The 27,636-nt window shown below is 45.9% G+C and overlaps 1 long non-coding RNA gene across 1 annotated transcript; it reads left to right on the top strand.

The window, feature by feature from the left end:
- Nucleotides 1-570: 570 nt before the first annotated feature.
- Nucleotides 571-14,757, top strand: LOC109291195. Its single transcript, XR_002095768.1, has 2 exons — nt 571-859; nt 10,987-14,757. It is a non-coding gene; the product is annotated as an uncharacterized LOC109291195 (long non-coding RNA).
- The last annotated feature ends 12,879 nt before the right edge of the window (nt 14,758-27,636 follow it).

Below are 27,636 nucleotides of genomic sequence, written 5' to 3'. Positions count from 1 at the left end.
TCGGGCCCCGGGGCAGGCACACCTGGGCCAAGGGTTAGCGAGGAACTAGCTAGGAAGCTTCTGGAGGGGCTGGACGTTTTCAAGTCAGCCGGTCCGGAAGGGTTTAGGTGCATCTCTCACTGCATCTTCATTGCCTTCTGTAAGTCCTTCTTCTGATCTGTTCTGGTTCAGGCAGAGGTGGTGGGGGAAGAGTCTTTCGGGAGTCAGACAGGCTGGGTACTGCTCCAGGGTTCCCCAAGAACACAGAGATGACTGGTAACGCCACGGTGGCCCCTGTTCATTGCGATGGCAGAATTCTGGCTTGGTGGAGGTAGAAGGAAGAGCGAGGTCTCACCAGGCAGAGGGATGGGCTGGTGGTTGGAGGTCAGAGAAAGGGTTACAAAGACGACCGGTGAATAACGGCAGCTAGCTTGCAGAAGAACCGCAGGCTCAGAAACTATCTAACCAAACAGATCTTGGCTTCTTAGTAGGGAAGCCACAGTCCACATTAGGGGCAAAGTCCTCATGATGAGCTGTGTGACTAGCTCTACTCATTACCTGGGCAGCAGGAACTCCCTGAACCAGCACACCAGCTCCTCCAACCAGATGGGGAGGGAGAGTATTTTGCATTTTGCTCCAGCGGAGAGGGAAGGTCACCGTCCTACAGAGCAGCTTCAAGAGCAGCATTTCCTCCTGGATAGGCAGAGAGACACAGCAAAGGTAGTTCCTCTGGCATCCTTGAAACAAGAAACCAAGATTTTGAATATATTTTACAGCTGCAAGAGTGGGATCTGTAAGGAAAAGCAAATCAAAGGACTCTTGATAATATCAGGAGAGTTGCAATACAGATCGTGAATCAGACATGTGGCAGTTATCTAAGGTAAATCCCAGCAAGACAAGGACACACCATCAAAATAAGGTTCTTCATCAAGAAACAGAAAAGAAAATCCTGACACATGCAAAACCATTCTGAGGACTTGGAAATCACGGAGGGCTTGATCTGAGTAATTAGTAAGCCAGGGTTGCATGCCTGGACCTGGAGGAAAACTTAAGGGCACAGTCATTTTTTCCTCATGCTAATAAAAGTTGTACAGCTAAAGTCTGTGCACCAGGCAGTAAGTCCTAAGGACTATCCAGAGCCAGTCAGCCATTGCCTGTAGTGAGGGGATGGTGCAGCGCCCACTGAATTGAACTTTGAAGTGGTGACATTTTAAGTGTAGAAAAACTATTTGCAGTTCTAGTTAGAGGTTTATAGGGCTCCCTCTGAATCTTGTCCAGTTGGATCTCTGGTAACTAAAGGACCTGTTTTTTTTAATAACCCCAATAACTTTCTTTAAACTCTCCAGCAGAGTCCTAAAATAGTTTCTGTAATGTGTGGCATATGCAGAATGCATGGTGGAGTGGTACAAAACATTTTATCACAGTATTTGTTGGGGGCGATCCAAGTATTGCTCTCCATTTCATCATAGTGAATAGTGAGCCCATCCTTTCTCTAGCTTCATGCTAACAAGTCACTTATTCCACTCCACATTTCAACTCTTCCACATAAGATACATATACACAATGCAACTGAGAGCTTCTTTCAGGCTCATGAAGTTAAGCCCCACCTTTCCTTCTTATCAATACTTGGTACGGATCTAGACAAAAGAGGGGGTCTTGCAGGTAGAGGAACATCTCCAGGGGCAGGGGATCAGAGTTCTTTTCATAGGCCTCCCTCATGCTTCATGTATGACCTTGGCCAAGTCAGTTTGCCTTTCATCATCTCCTTCCCCCGTGGTAGAGCATAGCTGCTAACAGCCCATTACAGGAAGTCACTCAGAGGATTCATATGTTAATATTTGTAAGATACTCAAGGGCTATGTTGATGAGGCCCATAGAAATGCCTATAAATAATGAGTAATAGTCTCTGTGCACATCTTTAATTCAATCAAGGCCACTCCTGTTTCATGAACATCTGCTGGAAGCCCAATGTTTGGAATATCCCCGACGCTCCATAAAGACAGATCTCAATTTTGTTTAGAAAAGTCTTGAGAAACAATTGCAACATTACCTTAGGGATGCACGGCTTCAGATCCCATACACACTCCAAGACTCTTTAGATCTGAGGCGTATTTACATTTACAGTCACAAGTAAAACAGTGGACTTTGGCTTCTTTGGGCTCTTGGAAAACTTGTCCTCTTCTTCATTGTTTAAACATGCAGTGAAGTAGAAAATGTCCTTCTTCACGAAACCTGATACAGTTCAACAGCATGAGAGCCTCCTACTTTTGTTCACCATCTATTTGCTTTACTTCTCAAGTAGGGCCAAGTAGGCCAGCAAGACTACTCAGAGAGTAATGCGCTATGTGGAAGCAGAGGTTTAGCTCAGAGTTTGTGAACATCCAAAGAGTAGGAGGCAACATGACATGAAGTTCAGGAAATTGTGATTTTGCTTGTGTTGCAGAGAGAAACACTTTTCAAATGGTAAGAAATGGGTGGACTGTCACCCCTGATGGCTTATAATTAGGGTGACCATATATCCTCATCTGGCTGGGACTGGGTACAGGGCAGGGAGGCAGACCAGCCTGAGCTGTGAAGTAGGAAGCCCTAGCAGACAGCAAAAATTGCCCTAAAACAAGTTAGCTTGATTACTGGAATGACCATTAAAAAGGGGAGATAACTGTTCATACCTGTGAAGTACAGAACAGTGGGTCATTAATGAGCCATTGACTCCCTTAGCTGCCTAGTAAGACCAGAGCTACACTACGTTGCCCTGCCCCTCACCTCTGCCTGCAGCAGCACCTCTAAATCGAGGGGGCAGGGAGCAGCGTTCTGGTTTGCATATTGTCCCATATGGTCACCCTACTTATAATTACACCCTTGCTTTGTCCTCCCCCTTCCTGTAGGATGAGAAAACCAAGAATCAGTGTTATTTGTTAATTTTATATTATCCCTGCATCTGAATGTTTTGTGGGCCTTGCATGAGATTTCAGGGCTTGCCCAATTCATTAGCCATAGAATCCAACAACTGCTTTGTTATACAGAGTGATACTCTGAGAAGGGCGGTAGTGAGAGCACACTGATTATTACAGAGACCTTACTGACCCAGACTGCATTCACTGACTACGGTCTGAAGTCTCTAAAAGGAGGTGGCATGTCAGGTCGTGGGTGGCCAGGTCTGGGTGTCACCCTGGCTAGAAGAAGCAAGAAAGATCCAAGGGAAGTGTGCAGAGTGTGGGTGTAAGGGAGCTAGGAAGCTAGAAGATTTGTTTAGGAGACTGAGTCAGAGATACAGAGGGCTGGGCAGAGCATGGGGTCAGGAGGCCAGACAGGTTGGGTACCTGGGAGATCAAAGCAGGGTCAGTTTTGGCAGGGAGCCAAAGGGTCAGGCGAAACTTAGAGTCCATGGGCAAAGTAGGTTGGGTAGCCAGAGAATCTGTTAGAGAGCCAGTAGAGGCACAAGCTGAGGATGAAGCAGCCTGGCTGGGTACAAGATTGAGCCTTGCTGTCCGGATATGTCCTCTTCTGGGTCAGGGGTTTTTATAAGAAGAGGTTAATGGGTCATCTGACCCTGGCTGGCCACTCTGGTTGCAGGGAGTGGGCAAGTGGCTAGGCCCAGCTATCAGGTTCTGACCACCCCACTATATCCACCCCCCTGCTCAGCTGAGGGGGTGGCAGCCTGGGATGAGCAGGCAGGCTGAGGTCCCAAGTTCAAGGCCATGACCTAACAGGCAGGGTAGATCTGCACCTTTGCATACTAACTAAATAAAACAGAGAGAGAGCACAAGGTTTTGTGAACCCAAGTTCACTTCATTTGAGAACACGAAGGGATGGACATTGGTCCTAGGATGGATTCTGGGAAGAATCAAGCTTACATTGACTAACCTTGATTGTCTCTTTTAGGAAATCAGATGCAAGACAAGAGATGGATTGTGTATGTGTTGGTTTATTTTTAGATTCATGAAATGTGCCTGTCTTGCATTCTCCATGCACGTTTGCATGATCCAGAAGTAAAATTCAAGACAGGTTGGCCAATATAAGCCCTAAATAAAATCCCTAGGGGTATGAGACACAAAGTGTTCTCTTTATCTCATCTGAAATAAGATTGAGAGGAGACTGCAGCGTATGAGGAGGAGGAAATGCCAGGTGATGCAGGGACCTTTAATCTAGCAGCAAAATTGTAAGAGGAACCAGTGCCCGGATGCTGAAGCCAGGTAAGTTCAAACTGGAAAGAAGGCGCTTTTTTTTAATAGCAAAGCTAAAACCAGCTGGATTCTCCACCTCTTGGAGCCTTCACATCAGTTCAGAAGACATTACAGAAAAATGTACTTTAGTTAACTACAAATTATTGGGCTCGGTGTAGGGGTAATGGGGTGATATTTTGTGCTCTGCACTTTATAGGAAGTCCAACTGGATGGTCTCGTGGTCCCTTCTAGCCTTAAACTCTATAAATCCACACCAAATTGCAAAGCTGTTAAGTAGACATGACCCAAACCCCAGATCTTTATAGACCAAGTGTTATAACTTGGGTCTGCCATTTCAACAAGATGCACACACCTTCCAGGGACTTCAGTGCCACGCGCACTACATATATTATATGGCAAAGGAGCAGGGTGCTGGATTGCACCTGAAAGCTTGTCGGGGTGCTCTTCTATCTCTGACTGTGACGTACTTTTGAATGAGGCGGTTTTACCACAGTGATGCTTTCCCTGCAGTCATCCCTCTGAGAGATGCGCTGTCTTCTGACCTCTGGCCAACAGGAACATGAAATAACACAACTGCAAAGCACAAGCCAAACATGTTCAGTAGAGGAAGAAGCCCCCCAAAATGCTAAAAAAAAGGAGTCAGCTTTCCTGCCTATCCTGCTGTAGTGCAGAACAGCAAGCAACTCCCTAGCTTAACTCCCTAAGTGTTCATGCAAGACTAACAAGATTTATCTTCTATCCTGTCTTTCATTGGAACAACTGATAATCAGGAGAGATGTCCATAGGATCATAGGAAAGTAGGGCTAAAAGGGACCTCACAAAGTCATCTAGTCCAGCCCCCGGCTCAAGGCAGCATCATCCCTGACTAAACCATCCCACCCAAGTGCCTGTCTGACCTTCTCTTGAACATTTCCAAGGATGGAGCTTCCACAAATTCTCTAGGTAGCCTGTTCCAATCCTTGACTATTAGACAATGATAGGCAAGTCTCCAGGCACAAAATGCCCTTCCTCAGGTCTGGGAAAGAAGCAGATACAAGCTAAGTGCTTTGCACCATTTGCATTGGTGCAGTCTGCGTGCAAAACATGACCAAATGAGGATGGCAGGTCATATTCACACCTGCACGGCTTGAGTGTCAAAGCTTATGCAAGGTAATCGAGCCTGAAGTCCTCTCTTCAAATATTACTGTCCTCCTTGGGTGAGTCCAGACTCTCAACAAATTAGCCTTAGGTCTGAACAGCTCTGCAATTGACTGTCTAATAGCAAACAAACACCTTATTAGTAAAGACAAACCGAAGTAGCCATCACATAGAGTGAGGCCAGGAGCTTTGCTCAGATTGATGCCTAATAATTGTTCTGTGATGCTGTTTTGAGATAGCAGATGAGCCAAGTAGCTTTATATGCTGTGGTCTTCCGAGTGATTATTTAGTGAAGGTCTTATGCAAATTATATGTGTCATGGCACTGCTATCAATAGCCACGCGGGTGTTTCACCTTGATGATTATGGTGCAGCTGGAGACTTGTTTGCTCAAAACTTGTTAGCAGTCTAAACCGGGAGTAGAGCTCAATTATACGCAGTGCTTTCACTTTTGTCAGGAATGCATCTCATGACTATTCCCTACAAACACAACAGATAATTCGTTTTTAGCAAAGGGCCCAAACAAAACAGAGGCTGGATTGAAGCAGAGTTTGGGATGCATTTAATTTTTTGAAACTGGGATGCAGTTCTTGCATTCAGGGTGTGTAATACCAGGATAGGACCAGATCCAGGTGCCCTTCATTCAGCCAGGCACCCATGAAAATCAGGGTTACGCCACAAGGAAAGAAGAAGGACTTGCTGCTGATGAACCAAAGTTTTTCTCTGATTTTAGTCATGCAACCACATAGGCGAACCTGATGGGGCTTGCCCCTGGGCAGCTACCGGCTCTGGCTGGTATTTCCCAGGCGGGGGGTGGGGATGGGGGGGGCTCAAGGTTCCTGGCAGCTACAGGCTCTGGATGCACAGGATGCGAAATTAAGTGTCTTCCCTGCCCCCTCGCACCCACCACCGAACACCATGCTAAGTGAGGCTATAAACCCCTTAATTGCGTGGCAGCCACAGGGGTGGATGGAGCCTGGAGATACCCATCTGATGCCCCCTCTGCCTCTGTTCTGGAGCTTCCCTCCTCCTTAGACAGCACCCAGGGCTCATGCTACTGCTACTGCATGGCCACATGACTTTACAACAGGGAATTTAGAGTCAGAGCTTTAGTAAGGCCATTGTGCCGTCATTACCTTGCTCTGGAGGTTTGTTGCATCCCCTTTGCACGTCAGTTAGGGAAATAACAATGTCTGCCTATCCTCTCCTCCAGTTGGCTCTCATGCAGCTTTCTTCTAAAGCCTTCTTGCCCTATACACTGGAAACAAGTATCCTCCACTCTGTTCGAGATCGTAAAGATAGGATTTGCCTGTTCACATACAGGCCATGCAAAGCACTGATGCTATAGTGCAAGCGTGTCTCCAACTTCAGCAGCACCCAAAAGAGGCTGAGATACATCTAGGCCTGCACCACTGAGTTAGTCATTTGAAAAGATGTTCTGACTCCCTGTGCAGCCAAGCAGCAAGCATGCTTTGGTTGGATGAGCTCACATGCAAGAGGTGAGGATTGGCTACTGCTGCTGCCCTATTTAACTGTCCCAGAAGGGGCACCAATTATTGACCCATGATCTGATAAGAGTCACTACTAAACCACTGGGGAGAGCCCAGACTTTCAGATTCCCTTGTTCCCATTAGGCAAAATGTTTTTCATGCAAAATCTCCATCAGCTGCTGTAGTGTAAGAGGGGCTGTCTGGTTGCCTGCACGCCTAAGACCTAACGTGTCTCCCGAACCACAGTATGGAGACAGCTCTTCTACCTAGGCAGTTTTTGGACTTCTGTCATTGTCGGGTCTAGTTAACACTTCAGTCCTCTGTCCCTCTTCTGAGAATGCTGCAAGTATCAGGTAGTACCAGGCAAGGTCCAGTTGATATAGGTTGTAGATGCGACTCATTTCCCCCAGGCCACCACAAAGCTGTTTAGTGCTAGAGGTAGCCCCTGAGCTGCTGCAGGTTTGAACTAGTGATGTTAATGGAGAGCAGTGCGAACTGAATTGGCAAGGAGGAGCTCAGGTCCCTAAATCCAGCCTTTAGATCCACAAAACCACAGCCTGACTTTGGAGGCACCTAGTTTCCAAAAGTACTTTAGCTTCCTTTAGCAAACTCCCTTCAGTGCCTGCATTTCTGCTCCTGGGGATCCCCAGTCCTGCCAGCTCACAGCAATTGGGCACCTATCTTATCTAAGGGCTTGATTCAATAGGAGTGCTCAAAACAGTCCTTGCTCCAGACCAAAGTGCAACCACTGAGTGTGGTGGGGTTGCATTTTACCTAATAGACTGAGGTGGAAAAGTGGGGCATGCGGAGGACCAGAGCACTCACCGGGATTGTGGGAGATCTGGATGAAAATCCCCTCTCTGAATCAGAACAGGGATTTGAACAAGCCAAGTGAGTGCCTTGCCTCCTGAGTGGTAAAGCCCAGAGAATACCTAACATATATGTGTGACATGGATGAGCTTCAGGAAGGGAACTTGAGAGACACCCACCCTCTGTAGTTCAGTGATTACAGTGTCCTCCTAGGAAGCAGGAAATCTGCGTTCAAGTCATTGCTGGAAGACAGGGGACCCAACTCTGTTTCCTGCAGACAGGCAAGTGCTCTAACTACTGAGCCGTTGGCTGCAACAACCACTCTCCCACCATTGTTTTGTGTAACTGGTGCCTGTGTCAGACCAGTCCCACCCCCAGAAGAGCATTTCAGGGTATGAATCCTGAGAAAAGATGGGAGCATGACCCTCTTTGAAGGACAGCATGTGGGAACCATTGCTCTTCTTGGCATCTTCTCTGGTTAGCTTAGGTGGCTCCCAGCTTGGTGTGCTGCCTGTGCTCTCAGATGCTATAAGGGACCGTACGGTTTCTCACTTGGGGCTGCAAATCCCACTAAGCCACAGCATGCCTCAAAGCTTAGTGTTGCCTAAATTCTGTGAATCATAGAAAAATAAGGCTAGGAGGGACCCCCTGCTTAAGGCCACATCACTGCATCTAAACTACCCCAGTAGATATTTGTCTAATCCACAGCTAACTGCGTCCAGTGATAAATATTCCACAGTCTTTAGCCCCATACACCCCCATCCCCCTCCCTCATAACCTTCTTGATGTTATGAGGGAGGGGGCACTTTATATACAGAGCAACCTGTGTATAAAGTGCCTACACTGCTCTTTCCGTGCGGCTATCTAATCTTGCTTTGAATACCTCCTAGCAACAGCAATATTTGTGCCCAACATAATAGTAAACACAACAGATGGAGCAAGATAGATTCAGTGCCAGGATATCTGAAAGACGGGGCTCGGTTTACCCAGTTAGTTTGATTTGGAATGACTTCACGAGCAGAACAAGGCATCAGATGTCTTCATCTTCCATCCGAGTTGCATATCATTATCTGTATTCGGCTGGGTGTCTCTTTTGCATGAGCCAGCTAGGATTTCCAACCCCAAAATGGACAATCTTGTGTATTTAATGCAACCCCTTCCTCCCCTTAGGAAAAATAAAAAAAACCTAACCCTAAACCCCAGAATTTTTGCTGAGTTGCTACTTGCCAAACTCTTGGACTTGTAAGTCTTCATGCTGGTTGGTTGGTCTGTGTTTTGAAGTGAAGTGTTTGAAAAGACCTACAGCTTGGACCTGTTACCTTTTTACACTTGTAAGTCCAAACAGATTTAAAAATACAGTTCTTGAACAAACTGATGTCGGATTTATTTCTGCTTTGTTTTAGCTGTATATAGCAGGCCTTGGCTCTAGCTCCATGTGTGAGAGTCTGAGCACAGTGAACAAAATGTTAGCTGTTGCTGTTTAAAGTTAAGCCTCTGAACAAAGGTATTCAGGAATTTAAGGGCTGACTGCTGTTCAGCAAAATACTAAACTTACCATTAACAATTATGTAGTCCCCTACTTGCAACACAGTGGAAGCACTTGAGCTGCATCTGTGAACTTGTGCCCAGCACATCAGTTTAAGACTATGGTGTGTCCATGCCAGATTTATACCCCACAGCTCTAATTGTTCCCAAGAGCGAGAGGATTTTCATCATGGAGCAGTTTGACCCTAGTACTTTAACACATGAGTGGCCAGATTATAGTTTACACCTATTATCTAAACCAATTTTGAGAGCTGGTATTATATGTCTTGATACACTTCTTAAAAAAAAACAGGAAGTCTTAAGAGGAAACTCCTATTATCTTAACTGGGACTGACTTTTGTATAAGTGCCTGTCACTTATAAGCCAATGCTACTAGTTAATAGGGCTGTGCGAAACAGCACCATTCCGTTTCACGTTGAGTTTTGAGGTTGAGGGAACAGTGTTTCGTATCGAATTTAATTTCAATTCAAAACAGCTGTTCCGTTTTGTTTCATTGAAACAGCCAGGCTGTTTTAACTCCATTTCAATGTTTTGATCAGCCAGGTGGGCTGATTTCCCACCCCTGGTGCAAGATCAGGCTGGGGACAGGAAGTCAGCCCAGCTGGGCTGATTTCCCATCCCCGGCAAAGCTAAAATATTAGTCCAAGTATATTTATTTTGACACAAGACCTCATTATAGTTCTAGGTCCTCCAGGAGAGCAGTAGAAAACAACCCCTTGCTTATGATAGTGGCTGAAGTCATTTAGCACCTACGGCCCAAAAATGGGCTCCCCAGATAGTAACTGGTAGGGCTGTGCAAAATTTCACCAGCCATTTCATCTTGACACTATTTCAACTCATTTTGAAGTTGAAACAGCACCATTGAAGTGAAATGAAGGGCTTTGAAACTGCCTTTAAACAAAACGAGGCTAGTCAAAACGTTTTGACTTTTGACATGTTTCGACCATAGCGCTGGTGATGGGAAGTCAGTCCAGCTGGACTGACTTCCCGTCCCTGCACAAGATCAGGCTGGGCTGACTCTCCGCCCTGACCTGATCTAGCACCGGGGATGGGAAGTCAGTCCAGCTGGGCCAACTTCCCGTCCCCAACCCAATCTTGCGCAGGGACGGGAATTTAGCCTAGCCGGGCTGACTTCCTGGCCCCAGCCCTATCTTGTGCCGGGGGTGAGAAGTCAGCTCAGCTGCACTGACTTCCCATCCTCAGCACTATGGTTTAAACGTTTTGACTTTCAAAACGTTTTGACTAGCCTCATTTGTTTCAAAGCTGTTTCAAAGCCCTTTGTTTCATTTCGATTTTGCTGTTTCATCCTCAAAATGAGTTGAAATGAAATGGCCAGCAAAATTTCGCACAACCCTTCTAGTTACTATCTGGGGAGCCCATTTTTGGGACCTGGGTGCTAAATGGCTTCAGCCTCTATTATGAGCAAGGGAGCAAGGGGTTGTTTTCTACAGCTCTCCTGGAGGATCTAGAACTATAACAAGGTCTTGTGTCAAAATAAGTATACTTAGACCAATATTTTGGCTTTGCCTGCTATTCCAGAGTTGCCATAGGTTTCCTTGGCTGTGTATTTGGATCTCTCTTTGTCCACTTGGTCTTAGAGCATCTCTTATTGCTGCACCTAGAGTAGAGTGTAATTGATAACTCCCTGCCCTGCAAATCTGGGAACCAGCTCCATCGCCCAGATTCTTGAATGGCTCGGCATGGCCCTAAACCTCACTGGACATGGGAGCAGCCTAGGGGCTCTCTGTAAATTAGAGCAGCTTACTCACTCCATTGCCCATGTTGTTTCCTTTAAGTGCTCTTGGCTACATGCATGTTTAATTTGGGACTGTTTATTTTCAGCTTCTTCATGCTATCAGGCTTGTGTCCATAAAGTAACAAAGTCATCATCTTGTCTGCTTGAAGAAGCTACTTATGGCTTCCAAGAGCTGCTGTTGCAGACTGTCGGATCAGGTGCAGCTGATTGTGTTTCCAGACTGTTAGAGAGAGAAACGCTGGTCCCAACTCCGATCGCATTCGCTCTCTCCCAGTGGAGCTCCTTGGGGGAGAAGAAAGTGCCGTGGTCAGTGTTGTCATGTGCATGATGAGAATCAGGTTCAGGCCCCGAGTCTCAGTCATTGTCTGTTCAAGAGCACCCATCCTGCTTTCATGCTAGATATGCTGCAGTAATGGACAGAGGTTACCCTGGTCATCCCCAAGCTTTTGGGGAGAAAGTGAAAGGTGAATGCAGGCATGACCTTGATAGCAAGGCAGGGACTGAAACCCAGGGCTCCTGACTCCCCAGTCTCTGCCACAGCACCCTGCATTTTTTGCAAAGCTGAGCCCTTTGTTCTCAAAAGCTGATGCTGCAGTTCACTTCACCTTCTCTTGCTTATGTTATTAAGCTTAAAACTTCCACTATTTGTGATTCAGGCTATGGTAATTTATAATCACAAAAACAGCTGAATTCATCCTTCTGCTGTATGTCTTGTCATTAAAAGCACTCTAACTTTTAGCTAATTGGCAGGGGTTACATGCGGGCTTCGGAAAAGGGTAAATCATTACAGCTTCATGCCTCGGCAGTCAATTATAGATTGTTTTTCTAGCGTGGCCGTGTCGGCAGCCTGCAGCGCTGCAGCGAACACAAAAGGGGTAAGCAGTCTTTAACCAAAACGCCCTGACGTCACTCATCAGCTTAAACCAGGACCCTGGATCTCGATGTGGAGCTTCAGCTCTGGGAGAGGCCAGACGTAGATACAAGTCTGACTCTGAAATGGATAATGTGAGCCTGGGTCTAAAGGGGTTATGGTGCAGCAGGTCTGCTTTGCTCCAGTCTGCGGACACAAAGAAAAATCCTCAGGTAGCATGAAGCTTTCTTCTACCCCCTTCTCCCAGTGCACAGGAGGCCAGACTAGACATCCTGCCTGACACCCCAGCAAGCCTCAGTTTCCAGGACAGCCCTGAGGGCTGTTAGCCATCAGTAAGTTAGAGGGATGCGTTAATAGTTTAGGATAGGCTGGGACACAGCCACGTGCAATTTATGCTACAGCTCAGCCAACTATAAGCCACGGACATTGGTATTGTGGAACAGACACGTGTGGATGCCTACACCAGCATTTCCAAAGGTGCTCGTTATTGCCTGTGTAACGAGGCCTGCCCCAGGGGTGGCCGTGACGCCCCCTGGCAGCCACTCAGCCTGTATGTCCCCTGATTCCTTAGAGCCTGCTCCCCTTCTACTCACTTGCCACTCTGGGCTGTAAAAATACGTACTTAGAAAAGGGAGGCTGCCCCCAGGGATCCCTGAGCAAGATCTCATCCGCTCATGAGCTATGATCTAATTGCTCATCGCCTTAAGGGCTAGTTTTGTGGCCCTTCTAGCCAAGCCCAAGCCTCACAGATGTTACCAATCAACCAATTCATGCCCTACTCCTGGGCTCAGTCAATTCAATGGGCTCTCGGCCTCCAGTCTGCTATCGCTCTGTAGCCCTGTCTCAAGTCCTGCTGCTGCCCTGCCCCTGGGCTCTGACCTTACCTTCAGGCCTCTCACACTTTCTCTGTCTTGTTTCTCGGCTCTGGCCCTGCTGGGACTTTTGTTCCCCTTAGTCCCTACCTAAACCACCAGTGTTCTCCGGGCAAATCCACTTGCCTGGCCTGCGCCTGGGCTCAAGTGTATCCCCGGTATGAGTCAAGAGCTCCTCTGCAACTCCCTTTCTCAGGAGCTCTTCCTCCTATGGCCTCCAGGGCTGCACTGCCTGCCTCAGCTCAGGCCCTGGGCTTATATACTCTCTAAGTCTAGCCCTCTTCCAGCCAGGTGCCTCTTCCCTTGAGTGCCACCTGAGCCCTGTCTGCAGCCTTTCTCCTCTGGAAGTAACAGGAGCACTAAGCTCCCCACTACACCACTTAATTGATCATTCATCTGCAACAGAACCAGGATTTCTGGTCTAGACAGCACCAATGTCAATGCAGAATACACAGCAACAGAATAACTCACGCTCGATGGGACAGTGGTGCTCTTAGCCAGACGTACGGGGTGTCTTCACAGCTGCAAAAGTGAAACCAAAGCTGGACTTCTTGTTCTGTGCCCTGTGTGCGTAGATGTGGGGTTCACATGAAGTAGGAATTTGCCTTCTTCGCGGTACACAAAGCAGGCATCTACGGAGCACATCCAGGGATGGCACTGCGTACCATTCAAGTGCTGTGTTTGTGAACCCGCCACCTGTTACCGCAGCGCGGATTGTGCAAGCATCATGGAACAGAGCAAAAGTGAGTCGAGCTGAGCTCTGCTAGGGACAGAGGGATTGAAGCTTTGGCTGCACAGGGAACACGGACTCTTTGAAGCCACAGGCTACACATATTCCAACTGCATTGCATTATGGTGCAGGATAGAAATGGGGCTATCCTCACACAAGCTGAGGCCCCCCATGGGTCTGTGCTAAGGCCTGTACTGTTTAACACAGTCATAAACAATTTGGGAAGAGGGGTGAGTGGTGAAATGCTCAAGCTTGTGGGCGACATGAAACTATTAGTGCAGTGAAAACTAAAGTTGACTGTGAAGAGGTGAGGAGGGGTCTCATGGTGAGCAAATGGAGAACAAAATGGCAGAAGAAGTCCAGTGTTGATAAGTGCAATGGGATGCACATAGGAAAAAATAACCTGAGATACCTGTGCACAATGCTGTGCTCTACCATATCTGTTACTACTCAAAAAGGAAAGAGGTTGATAATTTAACCAGGTTCAGATGGGAGATTGGACAAATCTATGCAGGATAGGTCTATCATTGAGGATGAACCAGTACAGGTATGGATACAACCTCCATCTTAGGGATTCCCCAGGCTCTGAATGTGGGAAAATATAGAGGAGACGGGTGGGAGGCAGATGAGTCTGGATCGGTCCTGGACAAACACCCTTTCCCTTAGCCTTCCCTCTCTGCCACTGTGGGAAGCAGGCTACCGAGCTAGATGGACCTGTCCTAGAAAGACACGTCTTATGTTCTCGAACTTAGAATACCCTGCGGTTTGCCCCAGAGAGAACAGCAGCAACGGAGAAAGGGGGGGAAGCAGGTCAGTACAGCACTCTTTCTTCTGCACCAGAGCTGTGTCAATGGTACCACGTGGAACAGGAGCAAATTGGATGCATCGTGTGGGAACAAGATCTTGGACACAGCACCATGCAGTGGGTTATTGTTCTATGGAGGGTCACTGTCATGAGTTAGCATTTCCATCACTTCTCCATAACAAGCGAAGAAAGGAATGATTTCTTTCCATTTCAGGGTCTTGGAGCATAATCAGGCCTCAGCCACAGTCCATGTTGTCCTGCTCTCCCAACGCAGCTACCATTTCTCAGTTCAGTTCAGGAAGGTCCCTGAGACAGCACAGCTTACAATAACTTTTCACCAGGCTAGTTATGGAGATGGAAAGCCCTCACTGGCTGGAAAGCAACTGCAGTCCTGGGATCTTCTGCTTTAATGAATCTTGAGCCCTCTTGTAGGTGACTATAGAAGAAAAATAAGACCTTGGCTGAGGGCTCATGCTTGCAACCATTTTCCAGCCTCAGAGGATCTTAGATCTTCCTCCCAAGCTCAGGATGGATCCACAGCACAGTGTTTGAAACAGTTTATAAGTAACTCCATGCTCCATAACAGAGACCAAGACTGAAGCAGCGCAGTCCACTGACTTTGCCCAAGAGAAGGGTCTCTTTTTTCACGGTCTACAAGAGCCTACCCGGTGAAGAGATTTCTGATGGCAGACGGCACTGTGACCTAGCGGAAAAAAAGATATGGCAGGAGCCAAGAGATGAAATCAAAATGGTGTAATTAAGATCAGGACTAAAGGAGACAGTTTCGACAGTGAGAATGATCAGCCCTTGGAACGAACAACTTCCTCGGAGCATGGGGGACATTGCGTCGTCTGAAGTCTTTCAAAAACTAGGCTAGTGTTTTTCTAAAAAATGTGCCGTCGTTCACGCAGCTGCTTCTGAGTTAGATGTGGTTGTCACTTGGTGAAAATCGCTGGCCCGTGGGATGCAGATAGTCAGACGAGATGATCAGAACGGCTTTAAAACTGATGAAAAGCCACTGCTTCCAAGCACATGCCTTACAGAGAGGATAAACAGTCAAAGCAAACATCTTGTCTTCGCCAGACAGCTGGACCATTGCGCTGTCAGCTTCTCCGAGCGGTTTTCCTGCTCCCCGCGCCTGCTCCAGGCTGAGTTTCAGGAAGGCTCACAAGCAATTAGAAACATTCAGAGGAAAGCAGAATACTACATTTTGTCCTTTTTGTCAATAAAATGTTCCACTTTTGTTGTTGAATTCTCCTCCGTTTTGTTTCGTCGAATGTTAGTGGTCAACATCCAAATGAAACGTTTTGTTTCTGATAACACAAAATGTTTCGTTTGACCTGCAGAGGAGGTTTTTTCAGCTGCTACCGAAGCCAACATTTTTGAGGAGTTTTTATTACAGGACAGCCTGAATTTATTTTTTCAATGTTTGGAACTCCTAGACAACCAAAAAAGCAAAAATATAAGCTTTCCTTTAAGGCTTAATTAGTAAAGAAATGGCTCTACATATGTGCCAAGGATTATGAATTATTCTGATGTATATTACCTCACACCTAGAAATGAGAATGTAAGCCAGAAAATCCATTGCAGGGAAATCATATTGTACAATTAATTTTAAACACGGCTAATGAGTTATTGTGCTTGGCCAGTTGGTATCGACTGATTTCAAAAGTAATTAACAACCCTGGCATAAGAAAGAAAAATATTACCTTTCACCCCTACCAAAAGGTGTTTTTTCAAGAATAATCAATACTCACCCAGCTAAGTCCCATTGTACTGATAGATAGTTATTATTTGTATTTATTATTCATACTGCACTAGAGGTATATAGGCACATTACAGGCAAGTGCATTTTTAATTAAAAAGCAATAAAATTCCCAGTTGATTTATGAACTGTAATAAAACATGAGACAAAGTGGAAACACTTGCAACTCTAACAGGGAATGCACTGGTGAAAATACCTCTCATCCTTGTGGGCTGCGGGGAGAAAATATCACAGCTGTGAGCTGCGAATATAAGTCTTGAAAGGGAAAGACGGGGAACGGACCGTGACCTCAAGACAACGCTTCCTAGCATTTTTGGCTCCCAAGGCTGTATTTAGGCTTCTGAATATTAGCTGGCTTGATGTGTAGAAATGCCAGGCATTTCCAGAGGCATTCAACACTTTGCGAACTAGATCACTTTGGTATAATCACCCAAACATTTCTAAGCAAGTCATAATTCTGGGTCTCACGTCAGACGGGTTCCTCAACCAATTAGTGAGCTAACACCCAGACTGGTCTGCATCCTCTTGTGCTCTGGGGTAAGTGGGGTTTTTGGTTTGGTGTGTATATATATATTTTTTGGCAGGCATTCCTGTTTTAAATGCCTCTATTTTGGGAGGAGTATTGCACAGAGATTGAAGAAATCTCTGCTTCTTGGGAATTTTTTCTTTTAATGAGATTTCAAAAGCAACTCCCCCTTTCTCCCTGCAGCATAGTGGTGGTGGTTGGGTTTTTTTTTAATCAGATGTTATCTGATGGTTTAAGGTTGTGTTTTTTTTTAAGTGCATTATTTATTTAAGATGTTTTGGCTGAATATTCTAGCTGTAAAGAAGATATTGCCTAAGGAAGAAGGAAGAACACAATACACAAAACAGTTGACTGCACAGCAAGGAAATATATAAAACAATAAACAGGCAGGAGGAGCTGTAAAATGTTGCCACATAATTTCCTCCTTGTGCTTCAATGTTGTGAGATTAAAGTGTTGTTTTTTAAGGGAGGGTTGATGGACAGGACGCCACTTAGTCATGAGTTACAGTCCAGCCATTTCGCCCTTGTCTGCTCTTGACCTATTTGATGCTGGTTTTTTTCTCTCTAAAGCTCCAGATCCTGGAGTCACGTGGTAAGTCAATCTTAATTGCCCCTTTCTTTTCAAATGTAAGTTTGCAGCTTTCAGCTTTGTAAATTAGACGCTTGAAAACATGAATGTTCATAGGACCATAGGAAAATAGGGCGGAAAGGGGTCTCAGGAGGTCGTACAGTCCAGCCCACTGCCCAAGGCGGGATCAGCCCTGAGTAAACCACCGCAGTCAAGTGTCTGTCTCAATTGCTCTTGAAAATGTCCAGGGATCGAGACTCCACAGCTTCCCTAGGTTGCCTGTCCCAATGCCCGACCACCCCCATAGTCAGGGCGTTCCTCCTAATCTCCTACCTAAATTTCCCCTGCTGAAGCTTGAGGCCACAGCCACAGAGAAAAGCCCATGTCCAGTCTCTCTGTAATCGTCCTTCAGGTAGATGAAGACCGTTATCAAACCCCCCCTCAGTCTTCTCTTCTTCAGACTAGATAACCCTAGTTCTTTCAGCCTTTCCTCACAAGTCTCGTTTCCCAGGCCCCTAATCATCCTTGTCACTATGTGCTGGACTCTTTCCAACTCATTCACACCTTTTTTGAACTGTGGGGCCCAAAACTGGAAAAAATATTCCCAGCAAAGCCTCACCAGTGGCAAACAGAGTGGAAGAATCGCTTCCCTTGATTTGCAAGTGGCACTCCTGTTAATAAAACCCAGCAGGTGTTGGCTTCTCTTTTTTTTTTGGCAACAGGAGTATACTGTTGGCTCACATTCAGTTTATGGTCCACTGTAACACCCAGATCCTACTCCGCAGTCAGCCTAGCCAATTATTCCCCTGTCTGTATTAGTGTGTGCAATTTTCCATTCTAAGTGCAGGGCTTTGCACTTTTCCTTGCTGAATGTCATTGGATTGATTTCAAAACATTTGTCCAGTTTATCCAGGTCATTCTGGATCGTAGCTCCACTCTCCAGAATCCCTGTAACTCCACCCAACTTGGTGTCATCTGCAACTTTGCTAAGCATGCACTCAGTCTCATCATCCAAAGTAGACACTAAACAATTCTAGACCCAGGACAAATCCCTGAGGAATCCCACTTCACGCCTCCTCCCAACTAGACATTGAGCCATTGGTGACTACTTATTGAGCATAATGATCCAACTAATAATTTATCCAAATCCATTGCTCTCCCCAACCCATAGAGCCTATCATGTTACGATATAAGAAAATCAAGTTGGTTAGGTATAATTTGCTTTTGGTGTATCCATGCAGGCAGTTCCTGATCACCCTTTCTGTCCCACATGCTTTAAATAGATTTCTTGAAGACCTGCTCCATGATCTTTCCAGGTATCAAGGTCAAACTGACTGGTCTGTAATTCCTAGGTTCTCCTTCTTCCCTTTCTTAAAGATGAGCACTATATTTGTCCTTTTCCAGTCACCTGTGGGTGACCGTACCCAACTTCTAGGCCTTCTCAATACAGATAGCCAATGATTCTGAAATTACCCCAGCCAATTCCTTCAGTACCGTATGGTGCATCCCATCCAGCCCTGCAGACTTGAAGCATTTAGCTTCTCTAAGTAACCCCTAACCTGTTCTGCCACTACTTTTGGCTGCTTTTCTCCTTCCTTATTTTTGCTGCCAACTGCATTTGGTATCTGGTAGCTGCCTTTAGCTGTGAGGACTGAAGTACAAAAGGCATTAAAAACTTTAGCTGTCTCTGGATCCCCCGTAACTAGATTGCCTTCCACATGCTGTAATGGGTCCATGGTTTCTCTGGTCATCTTCTTACTTTTGACATACTTGTAGAATCCCTTCCCACTGCCTTTTATGTCCTTGCCAGCTGCATCTCCAATTGTGTCTTAAACTTCCTAATTTTCTCCCTCGGTGCCAGTGGAAGACTGTTATACTCTTCCCTAGCACTATGACCAAGTTTCCACTTCTTAAAGGAGTCCTTTGTGAGTTTGAGCTCATTGAAGAGTTTGCTGTCTAGCTCGGCTGGCTTCCTGTTGTACTCCCCATGCTTCTGTTGCATTGGGAGACCTTGTTCCTGCACGCTTAAGAGGGCCTCCTTGAAGTACAGCCAAACTTTCTATAACTGAAAAGTTCAGAAAAAAAGTCCATTCGGGAAGCTTGAAATGAACATTTTCAACTGTTTTGTTATAAGGTTTTGGATGTGGACACTCAGGAATGGGATTGAAACGTCCTCAAACCAAACTGGACATCATGCATTTTTCAGTTCCTAAAAACTGAATCCAAACACAGGAGGTTGAAGTGTTTCCCTTGAGAACATTTTGTTAAAACCAACATGTCCTCACAGATTACTTTTATTTTTAATTTCACCAAGATCCTATTTTCTGACAACCAAAGTTTTACTTGAAAATGAAATTTTAGCCAGTTCTGGTTTTAACTGAAGGTGCATGCAGATGCTGGTAGAGCTGTACACCTGTTGACCCCCATCTCTCAGCCTACCTTAGTTTTTGTGTAATGTTTGAAAGCCTCATGGTCTTCAAGGGTTTTACTCACAACCCCCCTGTGCACAACGGAAGTACAATATCCATTTTACACCTGGGGACCTGAGGAACAGTGTCAATTAAGTGTCTTGCCCAAGGGCAGGCTAGAAATCTGTGGCTGAGTTAAAGGATCAAATTAATATTTCCCAACTCTCAGCCATGGGCCTTGATCATAAGACCTTCCTGTTCACACTCTTGGATACCAGTAAAACCACATTCTGCCATTGACTCCCTTGATATTATTCTGTGTACAGACTATGTGAAGTGGTGTAACCAAGAGCAGTTTGGCTCATGGGATGCACCCCAACGCGCTTCTGTTCAACCATTTAACAGAGGAATCTCTTTACAGAGGGAGACGGGTCCCAACTAAAGTGGAGGTGGTTAATTTAGTCTCTTCACATCCATCTGGGGCTCTTCTCAGATTACACAAGGCAGCAGTTCATCCCTACCAACCACAAATCCATAAAAAGGCCTTTGAAATTTTCCTCATAAATCATTGCTACCATCCCCTGGCTCAGTTCTGTTTATGGCCCAGACTAGGAAATCCCTGAATGAATCTCATCCTTTCTTCCTTGTAGGCATAGGCTGAATTTTAACTCCCACTTTTACCCTGGAGCATGGAAATTCTGGTCTACAGTACCTTTATTAGTCTGTATGATGGGGAACGGCCAACAGCAATGGGAGATAAGGTTTGTTGTCTTCATTTATCCTGGTTGTAGATCTTGTTATGTTGTCTTAGATATTTTTCAAGAAATGGGGGCTTTCAGGAATAAATACTGACACCTTCTTGCCTAGCCATGTGGGTGGAAAGATACTCAAAGTTAGCAGAGGACAAAAGAAACCTGAAGCTGTTTCTGCATTTGCTGCAATGATGCAAGTAAAGACTGGTCTAACCCTGCACATGGTGTAGACTAAGTGATTAAGGAGGGAATCCCCAGCTCTTGTGCAAGGGGATACATTCCCTGGGGCAGAATATCAGCTAGCATAAATAGCCATAGCTGCAGCGATGTCAGTGGGGCTATGCTGATTTGTACCATGGAATATCCTGGGCGCTGTTTCTAGTCTGAATAGCGTACAAAGCCCTAGGCCCAAACCTAACACTGGCCAAGAACTGAGTATTGCTCATTCTGCCTGAAAGCCCCAGTAAATGTTGGGGAAAACCGAGTGTTGAATAGGGGTGAGAAGCAACATTTCATGATTCTAACAACATACGGACTATTTGAAAACAGCCCCAAGGTTAGCGGTCTTAGCAGTTGTCACTGCAAAGTGTAATGGCAGAGTCAGTTGGGGGTAGAGGGGGGTGTTACCTGACCAATATTACTTATCACCTGGTTCTGCAATTTCTCAGATAGCTCCACCATTTATCAAATAGATACGGCCATTGCATGGGTGGAGTCTGATGCATTCTGCTTCTGCACTGCTCTGACTCTGGTGATGTTAATGGAGCTGCTCCATCATTGACCAGCTTGTCACCCATCTATTGGTGCTCATGGTTGAAGTCATTTATGCAATGTGTGTGTGCAAGCGTGTGCAAATATGTTCTATCTACTTTACACGTTGTGCACGCTGTGTGCTATGGGGCTTGACTGTGGTCTCATGCTGACATTAATGGAATTGCTCCCGCTTTGCAGTTGTCCTTGGCAATCCCTGAATTTGAGGATGATCTCTACCATGGCTCATGGATGGGGTCCTGTGGTAGAAGCCTATCTGTGACTGTTGAACACGGGGAGGGTGGTGCGCTGAAACAACACCCGCATGATCTTGACAAGGTGGAGATCTTAACCCAGTGGCAAGGGAGAACCTCAGACAACAGGAGATCTCCATCTTGATGAACACCTTGCTGGGGTTGTTTGACCCCAGTACTCTTTCCTGCCACGGCAGGGGGTCGGACTAGATGATCTACTCAGGTAGATCCCTTCCAACCCTAGAAACTATGAAACTATGATGCAGCCTTCTTCTGTCTTTACAACCAGTGAGATCCCGACATCTCCTTCTGCCCGAGCCACCTGATCCACTGCTGAGGACTTGGTTTGGACTGTAGTTTGTCTGGAGCCTCCCCTCAGGCCCGTTCCCCATGGGTGACCTTGCCAGGAGTGTGAAACTTGGGGCAATGTAGCTCTGGGGATCATTGCCTGTCCTTGACTACAAGGTCTCAGTCTGTGGAGAAGAAGGGAGATCTGATAGATTGGATCAGGATGTCAGTGGGAGTGCAGAGGGTTTACACCAAACTATGATTTGGCCCACAAAGCTGTGCAGTGTTGATATTAAGACTTTCAATCAAGAGAAACCAACAGTACCGAAGATACCCACAGTCAGCCTGACTCTCCCAGCTGGTTTATGGCAGTACATTATCCCACGAGAGCAGTAGGCACAACCTGTGCCCCTTCCCTCCGCTCGTCTGACCGCAGAGCTCTTAAACAACTGGGCCCGGTGCTGAGTTGTGCGAAGCACTCACAGCTCATACAGAAGTCAGCAGAAGTGGAGAAATGGTGCTCTGCTCTTTGTGGGGATGAGCCCCAGTCATGTTTGTGGACCTGATTTGCACCACTGGAATCTCCTGTTGACCCAAATGAAAACGGTGGGAACTCAGCACCTTTGAAAATCAAGCAAAGTCGTCTTTACTCAGTGCTGGCTGCAGTGTAAGGTCATCCATAAGTGCCTGTGTCTTTATTGAAGTAAGAGCAAGAGAAGGAAGGAAGGAGAGTAAGAGATGAAAGGGGCGGTGTTGTTTTTCATCATTAACTCACATTCTTGCAGTGCCACAGTAATAACAAATGCATCCTGTAGTATATTAAGGAGGACAAATAAAGATGGGTCTCTCTTTTAAATGCAGCGTGGCTGCAGGATGTGATCTTCTAGTGTAATTTTTTTAAAAAAATCTTTTCACTTTAATTGCCAGTTGTGATAGGAGGAAAAAAAATAAGTAAAAAGCGGGAAGAGCTAAAAATAGGTCAGATAAAAGACGGTGTATCTAGCCATAAATTATCCAGAGCCCAATAAAAGCTCAGTGAATGAGACAGTTGGAATGTGTGGGGGCATGAAGACATAATGATATTAAATTAGAGCTTGCTTCAAAATTGAAGAGGGATCTGAATTACTTGTGTGTAAGAGCCTTGCTGGAATCGATAGTGGCTTTTGCTGCCTGTGGACCAAGCCCCATAAATTTCTTTTTATTTTCCATGTCAGTGACAGTGGGAAGTTGTGTCACAGAGGCTTCATGAAATGCCATCCCGTTTTCTGCTCTCAGAAATGGCAGCGGCGGTCTCGGTTCAGCTTCGTGATCGCGGTGGTGCGCAGACGTACGCTTTTAAGGTGGATTCTCTTCTCCTCACGCCCTTGTTCTCCGGGGGAGGGCAGGCTGCTAACAGCCAGATGTGCTAAAAGTTGTGCAAACACACTGAGTAGCTAATGTGTTTGCCTCCATTTTGAGGGCTTTCCTGGAATACTGAATCTAAACTGAATACCCAAAGAGGTTCCTAGTGTATATTTGCATAGGGGATCCCTGGTTTCAGCTGTCCTCTTGAACTGCATTTCCACTGACTAATTGGAGTATATAAGATCATAGGATCATAAGGAAGTATGGTGGAAAAGACCCCACGAGGTTATCTTGTCTAGCCTCCTGCCCACAGCAGGATCATCCCTGATTAAACCATCTCAGTCAAGTGTCTGTCTAACCCGCTCTTGAAAATGCCCAGAGATGGAGATTTCCTAGTCTCTCTATGTAGCCTGGTTGACCATCCTCATAGTCAGAAAGTCCCCCCTAATCTAGAACCTAAATTTCCCCTGCTGAAACTTGAGGCCATTGCTACTAGTCCTGTCCCCTATGGTCTTGGAGAAAAGCCCATCTCTATCCTCTCTGTAATCACCCTTCCAGGATTTGAAGACTGTTATCAAATCCCCTCTCAGTCTCCTTTTCTAAGTAGCCCTAGCTGTTTCAGCTCCTAAGTCTTGCCTCCTAGGCCTCTAATCATTTTTGTTCTTTTCTGCTGGACTAGGCCATGTAAGGAATACATATGGTTACTTGGGTCCAAGTTATGGGTACATAGTTTCCTTATCTTTATGACACAACAGCAATTGTTACTTTCATGTAGTTGTTCCTGATTTATATGGGTTGGGCAGGAGAATTGGGCCCAAGACAGACCATGCTACGTTGCCAGCCCTGGAAATGTCAACTGTCTCCCTGTCTCTTAGGTTAATGGTTCGACAGCCTGACAAGTGTCCGCAATCTCTTGCCAGGCCATTAAATCGTGTTCAGGGGGCACTGCACATCTGTTTGATGGGTTGGAGTAAATATACCTGGACCAGGTATGTGCCAGGGATGGCTAGTGAAGAAGTAAAGATGAGGCAGGATAAATCCTGCGCTGGGAAGGAGAAAACCTTCCATGTCCCAAGTGTAACAGGCCTGTGCAGTGACCAAAGAGAGCGCCTGCTGACAGAATACGTGATGGGGAGTTGCTGCACCCAATCCCTTGTACGCACAAAGTGTCGGCGTAAAGATGCCTGCTCCCAAGCCCCGTGCCTGCGAATGCTGTAGACGGCCTGTTATCTGCATTCTTCTCATTCCACCAACCAGTTCTCCCCATGGTTCATTTCCTCTAGAAAGGTATTAAGGAATATTAAAGTGGATCGGAATCTGCTCATTAAAGACGTGTCTGGCTGATACCTCTCTCCCTCAAAAGAAAAGACTTGAGGCTGAATTTACCCAGCTGCTGATGACTGATTAACAAGACCATTTTAAAATGCTTTTGATCCCTGGTCCCTTTCCCTATCTTCCCTTGCCCCTTTCAGGCACTGCCTGAGTTAAAGTGTTGAATTATTCCCAAGGGATAGTGGCAACAGAGCTGGCTGTGAACGTGCTTTTGTTAATATTCAGGTCAATAAGCGTGAAGGAGCTGATGAGTTAAAGCACAGAAAGCATTTTGAGATATTACACTTAAGAATCTAGCATTTCAATCAAACCAGAGTGCATTTGTTTGGGCTCGCATGGGTAATCTTCCCATGTCATGACCACAGCCACATGCACACTACAGCAATAGCGTGCCATCTGCTGGGCATGCATCTGAGCATTTGCACATCCAGTTACCGTGACTGCACAGTTAATTTAATAGTGCACGCACCTTTGCCCCACTGTCAGTGTCCCAGCTTTTGCATGTGAGGTAATCTGTACGGTATCACGCTGTAAAGCATATGCATCAGCATAGAATGGGATGGATCCGCTGCTTCATGTCTAGAGCACTAGGCCATGAAATAATGTAAGTGAGTATTTTTGTGTTACATAGCGAACAGTTATGTCTTTTACTGTAAAACGGAGAAGCAACTCAGCACAAAAACCACAGGGCCAGGCAGTCCAATCCTTTCTTCCAGGAAGAATTTCTCTCTTAGGCTTAAGTCAGCAAACAGGCATGTGACTGATTCTGTGACCTCTCGGTGGGATCAGGTAGCAAGGAAAGAACAAGAAGCGGCCACGTGAGTCCTGTGGCTGGTGGAGATGAGGGAAGGCCAGCAGTCTGGTTTGTGTGATAGTGTGCCTGGAGCTTGTGCCGGTCCCTTGTATTCCTCCCTCGTGCTTTAGGTTACTGGTGAAAAATACCCTGTGCTGAAATCTTCCAGGTCTGCAAACCCCAGCATCTAACATGATGGACAGTCGGAGTCTACCCCCTTGCAGGGTGAAACCAGGAGCTCATGCCTTTGGAGGAGGCGAGGGTGGGTAAAACCTGGGACTGAGGCACAGTGGATTTTGTTTGCTCTGATGGGTGATGCCGAGTAAGTCACATCATCGCTATGTGCCTCAGTTTCCCCCTCTCTTAAACAGGGCTAAATGATACCTGCCCTGTTTGCCCAGTACTTTGGGACTGGTGGATGAAAAGCACTCTACAACCATCTACATATTATTATTAACCAAGGGCTCACAGCCTACCATCTGACTTTCATTTTCAGCCTGGCTGCCTGGAGGTAGCAAGCTGTTCAGATGGGTTCACTTCCTCCCACGGTAGTTCTCTGGGTACTGTTTGAATGCTGAAAGAGCCTCACGGCTCTACCTCATTCATTCAAGCACTCATGGATGGAGATGTGTTTCCTCTGAGCACTAAACCACAGTCCGTGAAAACTGCTCCTGTAATAGGTACCGTTGAACCAGTGGATCCTACAGCCTCGTTACATGACAGGGCTCCTGGCCCTCCTCTTGTTAGCAGCAGAGTTGTGCATTTGCACTAATAGAGTGTTACCATGCTTTTCTGAATGGGCCGGTAAAACTTGTCTCCTTTGTAGACTGGACCACAGTTGTGTGAGAAGCACCAGGGGCTCAACATGGCGTGAACAAAGTTCACAAAGCCACAGCATGCTACGGGGGGAAAGTATCCTTCATCCTTGGCAGCATCCGCTCAGCCTGCAGATGGGTTTGGTGATAACTTTGTTAAAGACTTTCCCCTTCTTCTCAGTCTGGCCATCGGAGGCATCATGCCAGCAACCGTGGCTGATGTCTAGGGTGCTGTATCCAGAAAGTAGAGTTAAAGAGAAATAATGGGTTTTAAAGAAGTCATCATCTGGTTGGTCGTTCTAAGGATAATTTAGGACTCAGAGCCTGGCCTACCAAACAAATTTATACTAGTGTAAAACATCAGTTTTGTACACTAGTATAAATTGTGCTGGAACTGGGGTGGGGAGACGACCAGTTATCCCAGGATAGTTGTATGTAGTAGGTGTTAGTAGAGTACCTTGCCACTAGGTGATGGGGGAACAGGTAACAGCCTGTTAGTCTTGAGCAAAGGCTGACCTCCAGATAAGCTATAAAAAACAGCACCTACACCAGTGGAGTTTTACCCCTTATTCTTCATGAGGTCATTTTTAGTAGATCGAAGATAATTCAGATGTTACACTGCTTTAGAGCTGTACACCTTATGTCTACTACTTGTTTTCACTGATAACATTGGTGCAAGTTTCTCAAGTGTCCAGGACCTGTCCCTGCCAAAGCAGAATTTGCTGTGATGATCACATTGGCAGCTTGGTAACATTTTAGTCATGGACAATTTTTTTGTTATTTCTGTGATTGTAGCACACGGGAACTCTGGTCACAGGCCAGGCCTAACTACTGTATGTGCACAGAAGAAAAAACATCTCTCTGCTTTAAACAACTTGAAATATTGATTGAACATTTTTGTATTGTGGATTTTTGTTCCTTGCCAAACCAGATATTGACTCAGAAGGTCCTGGCGTAAACTCTACCCAGAGAGAGATCCTTTATCTACGTGCCCAATTTGTGCTCTTCCAAGGATGATTCAGCCTTGAATGCACCTGCTGAACATGCTACATATTCCAAATGTGACTTGTGCTGGAAAAATAATGTAGGTTTTTGGGACAGAAACCTCAGTCCCAGGTCAGGGCTCACGCGGATGAGGTGCCATGGAATATAATAGTCATGACAGCTTACACTGCAGAATCGCAGAACTCTGTGGTTGGAAATGGATTTAAAATAAGAAGCTCTTGTATGCCCTGAGTTATAATACCAGCTCTTTCTCCTTACTGGGGTACTAACATTTCTTCCCAAAACATGCATGCTTTGGTAGTGTACCTTCAAGAAATTCCTCAAGGGAACTTCCTTGAAATGAAGTGCAATTAAACATTATGGTGATATATAATGTAGCATTTATTCTTATCTCATTTACAGTGATGGAGGCCAAAATATAATAGCCTGAGAAAATGAGAGGTAAAATGAATGGCCCGGAAAGTGCATTACTGAGAATTGTTTGAAAGCTTTGGTAATTTGGGTAGAAGATGCAGTTATGAGGGACCAGTAAAGACAGACACATTAAAATTTAGGGCCAGTTCTCCTCCAGATTTTCATAGATTTCATAGACATTAAGGCTGGAAGGGACCTTGAAGATCACCAAGTCCCCAGGGGCAGGAAGTCAGTTAGGGTAAAAGGACCCCAGCAAGACAAGCATCCAAACGTTTCTTGAAAGAAACCAGAGTAGGTGCCTGCACCACCCCGGGGAGTCTATTCCAGGCCTTGGGGGCTCGGACAGTAAAGAAGTTTTTCCTTATGTCCAACCTAAAACGATCACGGAGGAGTTTATGGCCGTTGGTCCTTGTTATCCCTTGGGGCGCTCTGGTGAACAGACAT

The sequence above is a fragment of the Gavialis gangeticus genome, unplaced genomic scaffold (genome assembly GCF_001723915.1).
Source record: "Gavialis gangeticus isolate Ggan-Ray unplaced genomic scaffold, GavGan_comp1, whole genome shotgun sequence".
Taxonomy (NCBI): domain Eukaryota; kingdom Metazoa; phylum Chordata; order Crocodylia; family Gavialidae; genus Gavialis; species Gavialis gangeticus.
Note: the sequence above shows the minus strand (reverse complement) of the source record. Positions and strands in the feature narration are given on the sequence as shown.